This window comes from Mycteria americana, chromosome 3, assembly GCF_035582795.1.
Source record: "Mycteria americana isolate JAX WOST 10 ecotype Jacksonville Zoo and Gardens chromosome 3, USCA_MyAme_1.0, whole genome shotgun sequence".
In the NCBI taxonomy this organism is placed as follows: Eukaryota; Metazoa; Chordata; class Aves; order Ciconiiformes; family Ciconiidae; genus Mycteria; species Mycteria americana.
Genome location: NC_134367.1, coordinates 5,949,689 through 5,961,144, shown reverse-complemented (window position 1 = coordinate 5,961,144; position 11,456 = coordinate 5,949,689). Strand labels below are relative to the sequence as shown.

The following is an 11,456-nucleotide window of genomic DNA, read 5'->3' as shown; positions in this document are numbered from 1 at the left end:
AAATTATGGTGTTATACTAACGTCCTATTGTGCAACAGACTGTGTGCGATTAAGGACAAGTCTAATTGTTGTCTTATCATCTCATAGGTCATTGCAAGGAAAACTCTATTAAAGGTGATGGGACAGTTCAGACAGTATGTTAGTAGTGACTAGTGGGTATCAAAAATGGATGTTTCTTATTTTAGGTTGTTCTTGTATAAGTCCCATGAGAGACTGTCATACAACGGCAAGTTTACTAGACAGGCTTGTCTAGCTCATATCCTCTAGACCATGAGAAGATGCGGCTTCATAGGAAGGGACAAGAAACCATAATTTATGCTTATGGGATGAGCAGTCCTGTGCAGGAGTATTTTGCTAAGCCAACAGTTAGGGGGTGCCTGAACTCAAGATGAAGTACTTGCTTCCTTTGAGTTCACGGATGAGTTGGTATCAGTAGATCTGGACTACTACTGTAAATTGGTATTCCCCTTTAGGCATGCTGGGTGGCAAAAATACTGTTTCCAGAGTTTTGGGTATGATTGTTACCCCATGGGGAGTGCTGGGGTAAACTGTGCGCAAGGCAAACTCACACCCCGGAGATATTTTGTGGAAATACCGCTCACTGACTTTTTGGTTGTTTCTCCTCAAATTCCTCATTAATATATTCTCCACTAATAAATCTTTTCATTGCTCAACCAGCTCTGTAGAAAACAAAAGACCTGTTGGAGGAGTGTTTGATTGCAACATTTTTTTCTGTAGAAATAATTATTAGCCAATAAAGTTGGAAGGAGCTTGGCAGAGTGAAATCTTCCAGTGGGATTGGGTGCTTCCTCACTGGATCCTCTTGAAAAGACTCAAAGTAATTTTGCCTTTGCCGTGATTTGATTAGCTCGTTTCACATGTGGTTGAGCTTCAAAACAGAGATTTATATCTGTGCAGCTAACCTGTGTAATAGCACTTGTTGCTCCTTTTGACTTTATTTAATACATGAAGTACAGTACATAAGCATATTTTAAAGACATGTAAAAAAGCAAACATAAAGAAAAGATGTAAAATACCGACTCACACACATGATGTTGTTGTGCTTCTCTCCTTACTTTGACTGTATGCAAGAACATAATGTGTTTTGGCCAGGCCATTGTCAAAATAGATGGAGATTAATTACCGTGGCCATTTGTTCTGTTACAAAAAAGATAAAAATAACTCATGAGTCATGACAACAGTGAATATTGTGGAGCCAAATCCTGCATCCTGTTTGCCATTTTCTAGCCTCAGCGTAGAAGAAAAGATGTGATGTTGAGAAATGATCTGATGCTATCTTTAGTACCTCTGCAGTGTTTACACAGCTAGGGAAGTCGGTGTCTGGCATTGCCTTTAATGACATGCAGACGTGGTTCGGGAGGAGGGTGTCCTGCTGCAGGCTGTGGAAACGGAGTGTTGCTGGATGGGGCTGGGAAGGGTTTGCATGCAACAGTAGATATGGCTGCAGGGCAGAGACTGAACCTTAAAGCACATCAGGACTCAGAAATTAGAGGAAAACCTGTAGTTTTGCTCAAGCAGAGTCCTTCAGCATATGCTTGGCATTTATTAGCGTGTTGTCACTGGGCCTTGACCATGTGCTTAGGCGCTATGTGGAGAGAAGAGTGAGCTTTGGAGGGTTGGGTTTCATTCCACCATGTGGGACATGTCTTCCCATGTAGAGGACATGAATAAGAGTATTCTTGCCCATTTGCTGGTATAACCTTAGTGTTTCTGAAGTTTCCCACCTTGTATTATTACTAACATGGACAAGGAGATGGACTTCACCTCTGGAGCATTTTCATGAGTATAGATGAACATCTTTGCATGGGCAAGAGGTTACTGCAGTCTCCCAGGGAGTGTTGTCATCATCTTTCATGCAGTCTTAGAGCTTCAAGTCTTAGAGCAGTGATGCTGCCCACCAAAATACCACACAAATACCAGCTAATGGGTCTGCATGCCACTGCCACAGGCTCCATACGCTGACACAGAAGGAGGGAAGACACAACGATCCTGCAGCTGAGCCCCAAGGGGCTCCTTGGCAAATGGTGGGTGCACCAAAAACCAGCACTGGTAGCACAAGCAAGCCTCATCTCTGCTCCTGCAGGAGAGAGGGAACCTGCTTAATCAGCTTCAAATCTTGGAATATTTTACAAATGAAGATTTGAGTGCGGGGGGGAAGAAATCAGTCAGCTCTCAGGTAAAGTGGCACTAAGCAAATGGGCTGATAATATTGGCAGAAAAAAGGAACGTTTTAAAATGTGAGCTAGACGTGCTTGAAACCATCTAAAACCTTAAACCATGTTAGAAAAATAATTCACAGTGCTTTGCTTCAACAGTTGTAGTAGCTGTTTCACCATGGTAAAAGACCATCTTTTAAGAGAGATGAGTCTATCATGAATTAATCGTGCTATCCTACCTGATAGCACTAGGCTGTGGCTGTGCCAGCATCTGCTGAGATGGGCAAGGACCGTTCCCTCATCAAGGAGGCACGAGGCAGCCCAGGGACGATGGATTTGAGTCTGTACATGCTGGAAGTGATGGCAGTGGGATGTGTAACATGGCTCTGCAGCCCATGGGGTAAGACAGCCACAAAAAAGGCTCCTATCACCTTGTCACTTTTTGGGGTGACAGAGTAGCTCTTCCTTGCCTACTTTCCATTAAGCAGTTACAGACACAGCGCAGGGCCATGTGTCAGCAGCACACTGGACCTGGGAGTCCATATTGTGCGGCTGGTAGGATGCTCCTTTTGCACCATCCATTCCCAAGCTTTCCTCGGGTGTTAGCAGGGGCCAGGGCCAATTTTTAACACAGTTATCATTCTGGGAGAATGACTTTAATAAGGACATGGCCATGCCCCACCTTAGGGATAGGGATAGGCATGGTTTAGTTTCCTGGCACAGATATGGCCATGCACTGGAAGGAGAATCCTGTAACCTCAGTAGAGCAAGCAGTGAGTAGCTCTGGACTCTACACCCAGGTCCAAGGACTGCTCAGGTATTTTTCATTTAACAGTGACTGGATATAATAAACAAAGACAAACCCAATCAGAATCTCCTAACCTCTTCCTTGCAGTGCTACGGTCTGCCTGGTCTGGGGAGGGGGGAAGAGGAGCTGAGTGCCTTGTTGCTACAGCGCAAAAGCGGGCAAGTCTTGGTCCAGGCATTGCTCCCCAGCAGAGAGCTATGGGGATGAGTCCCTTCCAGCTGAGGCTTTCCCTCCTCTTGTTTTTTATCCAGCCAAGTGCTCTGCTGAGGAGCTTGAGCCAGAGATGACCAAAGACCAAATACGTCACCTGAGTCCCATGGTCTCTGGGAGTGTGGTGATGCCAGACAGAAGGCATTTGAGGTCAGCCCTGCACGTGTGACATAGGCAGAACAGCATCAGGATGCACTTTTTTTTTTTTTTTTTTTTTTTTAATTTTGCTGGCACACGTCTTGTGTGTCAGGTCATTCCTTCACACATACGCATGTGTGCACTTCATTACAGCTCCTTGTCTCCCCCCTTCCTCTGCTTTGCCCCGCTTCCCTGCAGTAACCTCCATCCACCCCGGGGCTTGGAAGCTGTGCTCAGCCTCTGCAAGAAAACTGCTTCCAGCTGTGGGCTGTGACAGGCTCTCAGCCGCTGTGCAGCTGTTCTTGGGCTTCTGCTCCCTAAACCAACGGGACGGGTGGGGAAAGGCTGATCCTTACTGCTGACTGTCTTCAGAAGCAGTTACCCAAGCCTGGGTTTGGAGGTTGTCTTTGGACACTGCCAGCAATAGGCACAGGACCCTTCTGACAAGCTAAATCGATGTGCAGGGCTACAAGAGCTAAAGATTTCAGGAAGGTGGGTCGTAGCAATCTGCTGTCATCCACGTCATTAATACAAGAAGGGTCTAATGACTGCTTGGGGAATCTCCACTTCTTGCAGCAAATTGGGTAAAAAAGGATCTTGTACGTGCTGTGCCCATGCAGCGGGCAGCTCTGTCTGTGGCATGTGCCTTCTCCCCCTTTGGTTACCTTCTCAACCTGTTACTGACTCGGTCTGGTTGGATGTCAAATCCCAAAAAACTCTGAAGGAAGCTGTTCAAACCTCCTTAAAGCACTCTCCCTGGCTTTGGCCACAGGGCCGTGGATACTCAGGCCACTGCAGATCAAATTTCTCTGTCTGAAAGGTTAAAATTCCTGTGAACCATTTCAGCCAGTTTCCTAAGGCAACTTTCCTTCTGTGCCAAGGGCTCTCCTCAGCAGTGCCCAGACAGGTTGGGTGTCTGCTTCTCCTTGAAACCAATGGGACAGAGGTGCTGGATTTGTGTTCCTGAAGACACCAGAAATAGCCCAAGTACATTGGGTGAGATCAACAGTAAGACCTAAGTGCTTACAAGTGGGATTTGCAGAGAATTTAGCTAGTTTGGCCCAAAAAGCTCTCTGCAGTCCTTCGGCCCCCTCATTTTTTTGTCACAAACATGCCCAGAACTGGCCTAGGCTGGAGGCTTCTTTCTAGTCTAAACACCACCATAATTTACACAAGCCAAAGTGTCCCCAGAAGGGCCAGGTACGGTATAACCCAGCCCCTAGTCTGGAGTTCAGCACAGCGTAAGTGGCAATGACTACATTCATTCTTATGCCTCAAGACTTTTGGAGGTACCACTCAGTATCTCTGCATCTGAAGGCAAGGAAGTCCTTTAGAAAAATTTGTCCCCTACAACACCGAAGGGTTGGCAACCCGCTGTCCTGCTGAAGAGGACTCCCTAGTATGTAGGTAGGTGCCTCCCAACAAATTGGCATCTCTTGACCTCTCCTGGCCAAGTCTTCGTCTTTATTTGTGGTTATCTTTTGCTTGGTGTTTCCAAGACATGTGTCTGCCTGGCTCAAGCTTTTGCTGTGAACCCTTGTTCTTCTGGCTGATTCGGCAGTTTCTTCAATTACTGTCACAACCGCCCCTTGCGTGACCGCATCGGCTTGGCTGTGCTCCTGCGATCACTCATTACTGCTGGAACAAGGGAAGGCAGACAGACATTTGTGCATTCTCTGGTGATGCACAATCTGCGTCCTGTGGTCACTGGGTAACTGTAAAATTAAAACAGATCCTTGCTGTTAACCAAAAGGCATTTGCAATAAAAGGAAGTTAAATACAGTGCTGGAGGGGTTGTTTTGCTGCTAACAATACATTATAGGACCTGCTAGGAAATTGGATTCACTACTCTATCCTCACCCCCACGATTAAGTTCACCCCCAGTTTAATGTGATTTAGAATTAGGTGGGATATTTTATGGTGATAATAGGTTCAAGGACCTTTTTTTTTTTGCCTGGACTTTGGTAGCATTGCCATTATTAAGAATGACAGAATAAAATCCACAGGATGTGCTACAGCAAACATGAAATACATAAAATACAATTCTTGAGCCTCCTTTTCTTTCTGTACAATCCTTTTGTGAGGTAGAGGATGGCCAGCTACTCCCACCTTCCTATCTAGACACCAGGCAGGAGGCCAGAGCCAAAAAATTCTGCCTTCACTGGAATCTGGATGCTTTCCAGGCAACACAGTGATGTCGGATGGTCAATCTCTGGGACCGGCAAAAGTGGCACCCAAGGTCTGGACCTTCAAATTCCTGACAGTGTTGAAGGTTTGGCATCTCCTCCGGAAAGACACTTCGTCATACAGAAATGACACACTTGTGCAACTAAACATCTGCTAGCACAGGGACAGAAACTGGCCAGGGCCCTCTAAAGCAATGACCGTCCATTTAATACATGGGGTGAAAACACCCCATGGGGGTGAGGGAGAGAAGCTCTGAGAGGTGCAAGGTTGAGGCTTTCCTGGCCTGGAGAAAAGCAGGGTTTGTTCTCCGCTCCAGGTTACATCTTCAAGACTTTTGCTCTGGCTCCCTAAGGGAGTGCTTCAGCCCTGACACAGCCAGGGATGGTGAGGCTTTCCTTCTGCTCTCCCAGTAACCTGGGCCCCTTCTCCATTAACTGCTGTGCAGGTTGGTGACCCCGCAGGACTCAGCTTGGCTAAGGCTGCAAGTGGTGCACATGTGAGTCCTGTTAGGATGCTGGTCAGAGGTGCACATGGCCAAAAGAAAAACCATGGAGCTACTACATGGTAATGAGGCAGGTTTCTGTAACACCAGAAAGCCCAAGGCTGGGTTTAGATACGTGAAGATGCACCACAAAGCAATACCTTTGGGATTTAGCCCACAGAGCTGAGACCTGTCAAACCCACCTCTCCCAAGTCACCGGGCCATGGTGCAGCCAAGGTATTGGAGCCATGTTCAGCCCATCAACAGTGATGAAAAATAAGCAGGTTGATCATGGCCAGGTAGGTTCTGTGCTCAGAACTCCTTCACTCCAGGTCAACAGAGTGATTTCTGAAGCACATGGAATCCATCGATGTCTGAGAGCTGAGGGACATTAGTATTTAAGGAACTCTCTCCTTTTTTGCCAAAGGACTTACTGCTCCTAGGTTTTGTCTTGTTTTCCTCTAAACTTAAAGCAAGAAGACCAGCATTGTCTCTTTTCCACTAAAGCACCAGGAAAAAGGGAATGAAAATCTTTGAGGTCACTGTTGTAGCCAGGATGAGCTAAGGACACAGAAGCAGCATGGTTTGAAGAGAGAATATCTTTGAATAAACCAGCTGGAAAAGGGAGGTAAGATTCCAGTTTCAGAGTTCAGGACTTTATGAATATCTGTGTTCTCTACCTATACGGTCTAATGAAAGACCCTACCTCTTCCCAAATCCTTGAAAGTGCTTTGGTAGGAGCACGGACCAAGGCGGGGCAAGCCTGTTCTGTGCTAGAGATTGATTTGGTTGAGTTTGAATTAAGAAAGAAAAGTGGGGGGACACAATCTATGGAATAATTTAACTTCTATTTTATGGTCTGCCATGCAGATTAATTAATGTGGCCAGTAAACCCTTTTTTTAAGATCCAGCTACAGTGATGGTCCTGCCCAAGCCCTAAGATAATTCATGAACATTAACAGATAAGAGAGAGACAGCTTTGAAATCAATGCTTTACACAAGGGCCAGATATTATAAAGATCAGTGCAATAATTAGTTTAAAAAAAAAAAATTCATACAGTTGAATTACTCCAGGGGTGCCTTTGTGTCTGAGGTTCAACCGGTGGGTTCAGTCCTCTTAATAAGAATTAGTTCTGGAATAGATTTTGCTGGCCATAGAGCTAAAAACATAATCCTGGCTGGCTCGTTCAGCTTTATTAAGCATCTATGACTATTTTTCAAAAGAGGATCTCTTTCTTCTCCTGACAGAAAGGCTCATCAAATACAGACAGGAGAGGAGAGGAAAGGAAATCTCAGCTTCATTGAAGTTGAAGCCAAATCTCCCATTGGTTTCACTGGGGCCAGAATCTCACCTAAGCTGCATAACATGCTTTAGAATGCTACTGGCATGATAATGATACAAAATAGACCCCACATTTCTTTTTTGGGAGAGGGGAGGGAGTGGGAGGAGAAAGGGGAACCTAACACACACATTTGATCCTACGAGGCATTTACCTGTAGCATGTACTTGGCAAAGGATCTGATATATGAACTGAATAAATAATAAAAGAGTCTGTGTTTCCTCGCGTCACAATTCGTAAATGCTTTCGATGTACATAAATGATCTTAAAAGAGGTACTTGCATTTCCTTTGAGGAATCTTTAAGGAATCCAAAAACATCAGAACCACGGTTGTAACTTGGAAACCTGAAAGTGATCTAATGAGGCAGACCCTGTCTAATCTGATATGTGAAAAACCTTTGACTTTGACTTGAAAGAGAGATTTTTCTAACCCTGACACTAAGGCATCTCTTAATAAATTATGAAGAAAACCCAGAAAACACCCCCCAACAACTGGCAAACAACCAAACCTGCTCTGAGTAATCATACCAGCAGCAGAAGTGATGCTGTAAAACACTGCTTCTACCCACTTCTTTTAACTTTTCACCTACTGTGTGGATCACAGTTATGCCTGAGGCAGCAGGAATTGGTTAAAGCCACCTCATTTAAATACATCAAAAAATTAATGAGCCATAGGCTAGCTGGAGGGGGGAGGAGAGACTTACCTAATGGCAGTGCCTGCATGCAACCAAAAAGTGAAGCTCCTCTTTTTATCCACTGCTACTCCCCTTTGCTTCAAAGTCATTAATGCCCTGATTCAACAAAGCACTTAGAGACCACGTTGAACTTCTAAAGCAGTGGGACAATTGTATGTAGTCAGTGGAGATATAGGGATGGATTGGCTTACATATATGTTAAGCATGTCTTTTAAGTCCTTTTCTGAATCAGGGTCTGATCTTGCTCCCATGTGAGTAAACGTGAGTGCAAGTCTTCAAGACCAGCAGAACCAGGTATTCTGTTGTTCGTAAGCAAAAGTACAAGCTGGAGTCCTAGAAAGGCAGAAAGTACAAGTCTGGAATCAGTTATAAGGACACTTTGCTTTTAGATGAGTATCTGGCTATTTTTCAACATGCATTTCACTCAACTAAGAAAATGGGGGAAATGCTATTTGATACTTCACTTTTAAATCCTGCTTGGAAGACAGGTGTTGCTTTGAACCCCCAGTATGCAAGATAACTGCAAGCTGGATTCCTGAGATGAATGTGAGGCAGATTAAGTCCAGACCACAATAATGTCATCTCCAGCAACATCACTGTCCTGGGAAATCGAAGGCAAGCCAAAGTTCACACACTAGTTTAAGATACTGCTAGCTAGTTTGCAGCCAAAACAAAAAGTTCAGAAATAGTTTTTGATGCATTTTATTTAGAAATCTATGTTCAGGCCATGTTTGCAAAAAGCAATGAATCTCTAGCGTTTATCAGGGGCTCAGATCCAGTTGAGTCAGTTAGAGTGCCTGTCATGGTTTAAACCCGGTCAGCAACTAAACACCACACAGCCCCTCGCTCACCCTCCCCCTGCTCCCCGTGGGATGGGGGAGAGAATCGGGAAAAAAAAAAAAAAAAAAAAGAGTAAAACCCATGGGTTGCGATAAAGACAGTTTAATAGGACAGCAGAGGAAGAGAAAATCATAATGATAAAAGAATGTACAAAACAAGCGACGCACAATGCAATTGCTCACCACCCACTGACCGACGTCCAGCTCGTCCCGAGCAGCGATCGGTGCCACCCGGCCAACTCTCCCCAGTTTCTATACTGAGCATGACGCCATATGGTATGGAATAGCCCTTGGGCCAGTTGGGGTCAGCTGTCCTGGCTGTGCTCCCTCCCAGCTTCTTGTGCACCTGGAAGAGCATGGGAAGCTGAAAAGTCCTTGATTTAGTATAAGCACTACTTAGCAACAGCTAAAACATCAGTGTGTTATCACATTATTCTCATACTAAATCCAAACCACAGCACTATACCAGCTACTAGGAAGAAAATTAACTCTATCCCAGCCGAAACCAGGACAGTGCCTAATTGTGGGTAGTTGCCTCATGTTAGCTGCTTGCCTTGGAGCACTGCAGACCATGATTCACAGTCACTTTAAGCGGACAATGAAGTGGGACAGCCTCTGACAGAGGCAATTCTGCCCTGCTTCCACCTTCACTTGCACTTCCTATCTTGAAAGTTGGCCCAACTCATGTCTGTACAGTGGACTGGAGAACCAAGCTGGATTAACACATTTTAAACCAAATGTGGCTGCCCCAATGCTTGCACCAGCAAACAAGAGTGCAGAAGCCGAACAAGCAGCAGTGGGCAAAGACAAGATGCTCTTTCTGTTGGCACTGTTAAATCTCTCTTAAGGAAGCCAGAGAACTACAGTGTATTTTGGCCATTGCTGGCTGGAGTGACTAATTACAATATTAAAACGCTTATTTCTCTGGATATTTGCCATGTTTTGAAGAGCTGGCTCCAGCTCTGTCGGATTTCTCACAGGGAACCTCCTGTGCCTTAGAAAAGCCTCCCCCTTAACTCCAGCTCATGCTTGATTTTTTTTATCTGCCAGGTATGGATGAGACACTCAGCTGTTACAATTTAACCCTGCTGTCCTATTAGCTTTCCCAGGTACCTGAATCTAGCTCAGTTGAAGTAAATGACACTCTTATCAACTCCACGGACTTTGAAGCAGGCTCCAGCTATGGGATTGATCCAATATGTAAATGTCAAGTCTGATTCCAGGAAGGGAGGAAAATCATCAGCTGAAATTCTTTAAAGACTTGCAGATATATCTTGGCATGCTAAATGGAAATGAAGGAATATCTGAGGGAGAACGTTAAATAATTCTCAAATAATTGTTAACACACACAACAGAACCCCTGTCCCACCTCTGTCACTCAGGTTATGGTTTATCCACTGCAGTAAACTGTTAACTAGTTTGCACTGTTTGTGGTTATACTTAACTATTGTTCTTGAAAACAAAGACCAAATTAGTGGCTGGCTTCAGAAGTTTAAAATAAGAATTTGGTGTCAAGGTGTGCCGGTCACTCTTGTGTCCACTAAACATCTGCATTCAATTACAAAGCATTTTAGAAAGAGATTCAGGGAGCATTGTTTGGGACATAAACTGGGCCTAAGCCCAAGAAAAGAGATCTAGAAAGACCAGGCTCCATCACCACCTGCTGTTGGAAGCATTGACATCTACCAGCATCCAAATTTGGTTGAACAAATTTCCTAAGCACTCCCATTTAAGTTACCACACCTGAACTCCTTGATCTCAGGATGTCCTAGCCAAGCTCTGCTCCTCCATTCACATCCCTCTGGATCCAACAGACACATGCACAGAGCATCCAGTGTGAAGTTTTAGGGGTGATTTCAGCAGATCTAAGACTGGCTGCCTTAGAGTGGGCACTGAGGCTGTGAACGATACCCAGGACTAACAACCTCAGACAACATCTTAAGCATCTGCCAGTGATAAGTTACTGTCCCATGGCATTGAAATACTTCTGGAAAAGGAGACAGGAGTGGTGCCATAGTCCTTTGTGTCTGCAAAATAAAGGCCCAAAGCTCTAGTAGTAGTTACCTAGGATAAAGACGAGATGGGGAAGAGGGAGTCTCTATAGCTTAACATCACCTTTGCACTTTTTGTCCTCTGGTCGCTAGAGTCCCGATAACAGCAGGGCTCATTTAGGACCCTCAGCAGTACTTGACATCAAGCCTTCTCTAGCACTCTTTTTGAGCTCAAGAAGCACCACTGGCCCTTGAGTACCTTCTGAACCAAAAGGGCCTCTCCCTGGCTCACAGCAGGATCTCCTGGCAGCTCAGGGCAGGTAAAAAGCCAAAGCAGGGTACAATTGAGCTTTAAGTAAGGCAAGAAACTCTGTTTCATTAGTTTTGTTTCATTATTGAGACAGGCAGAAACTTCAGGGCAAAAGCTCTGACTAGAGACAAGGGAAAACAGCGAACTCGCTTAAGTGCTGTCTAAACAGACTGAACTGGAGAAAACACTGAACCAACCTCCTGCGGGTACCCTTCAAATATAATAATCTCATATCTGCTGCGTTACATGCTACAGATACATATCTGCTACAATGAACAAT

At 44.9% G+C, this 11,456-nt stretch overlaps 1 long non-coding RNA gene across 1 annotated transcript; it reads right to left on the bottom strand.

Moving 5' to 3' along the window:
- Nucleotides 1-917: 917 nt before the first annotated feature.
- LOC142407961 (uncharacterized) lies at nucleotides 918-11,187 on the bottom strand. The gene is made up of 3 exons (XR_012775104.1): nucleotides 9,989-11,187; nucleotides 8,046-8,369; nucleotides 918-5,048 (listed from the first exon to the last, which is right to left on the bottom strand). It is a non-coding gene; the product is annotated as an uncharacterized LOC142407961 (long non-coding RNA).
- Nucleotides 11,188-11,456: the final 269 nt, after the last annotated feature.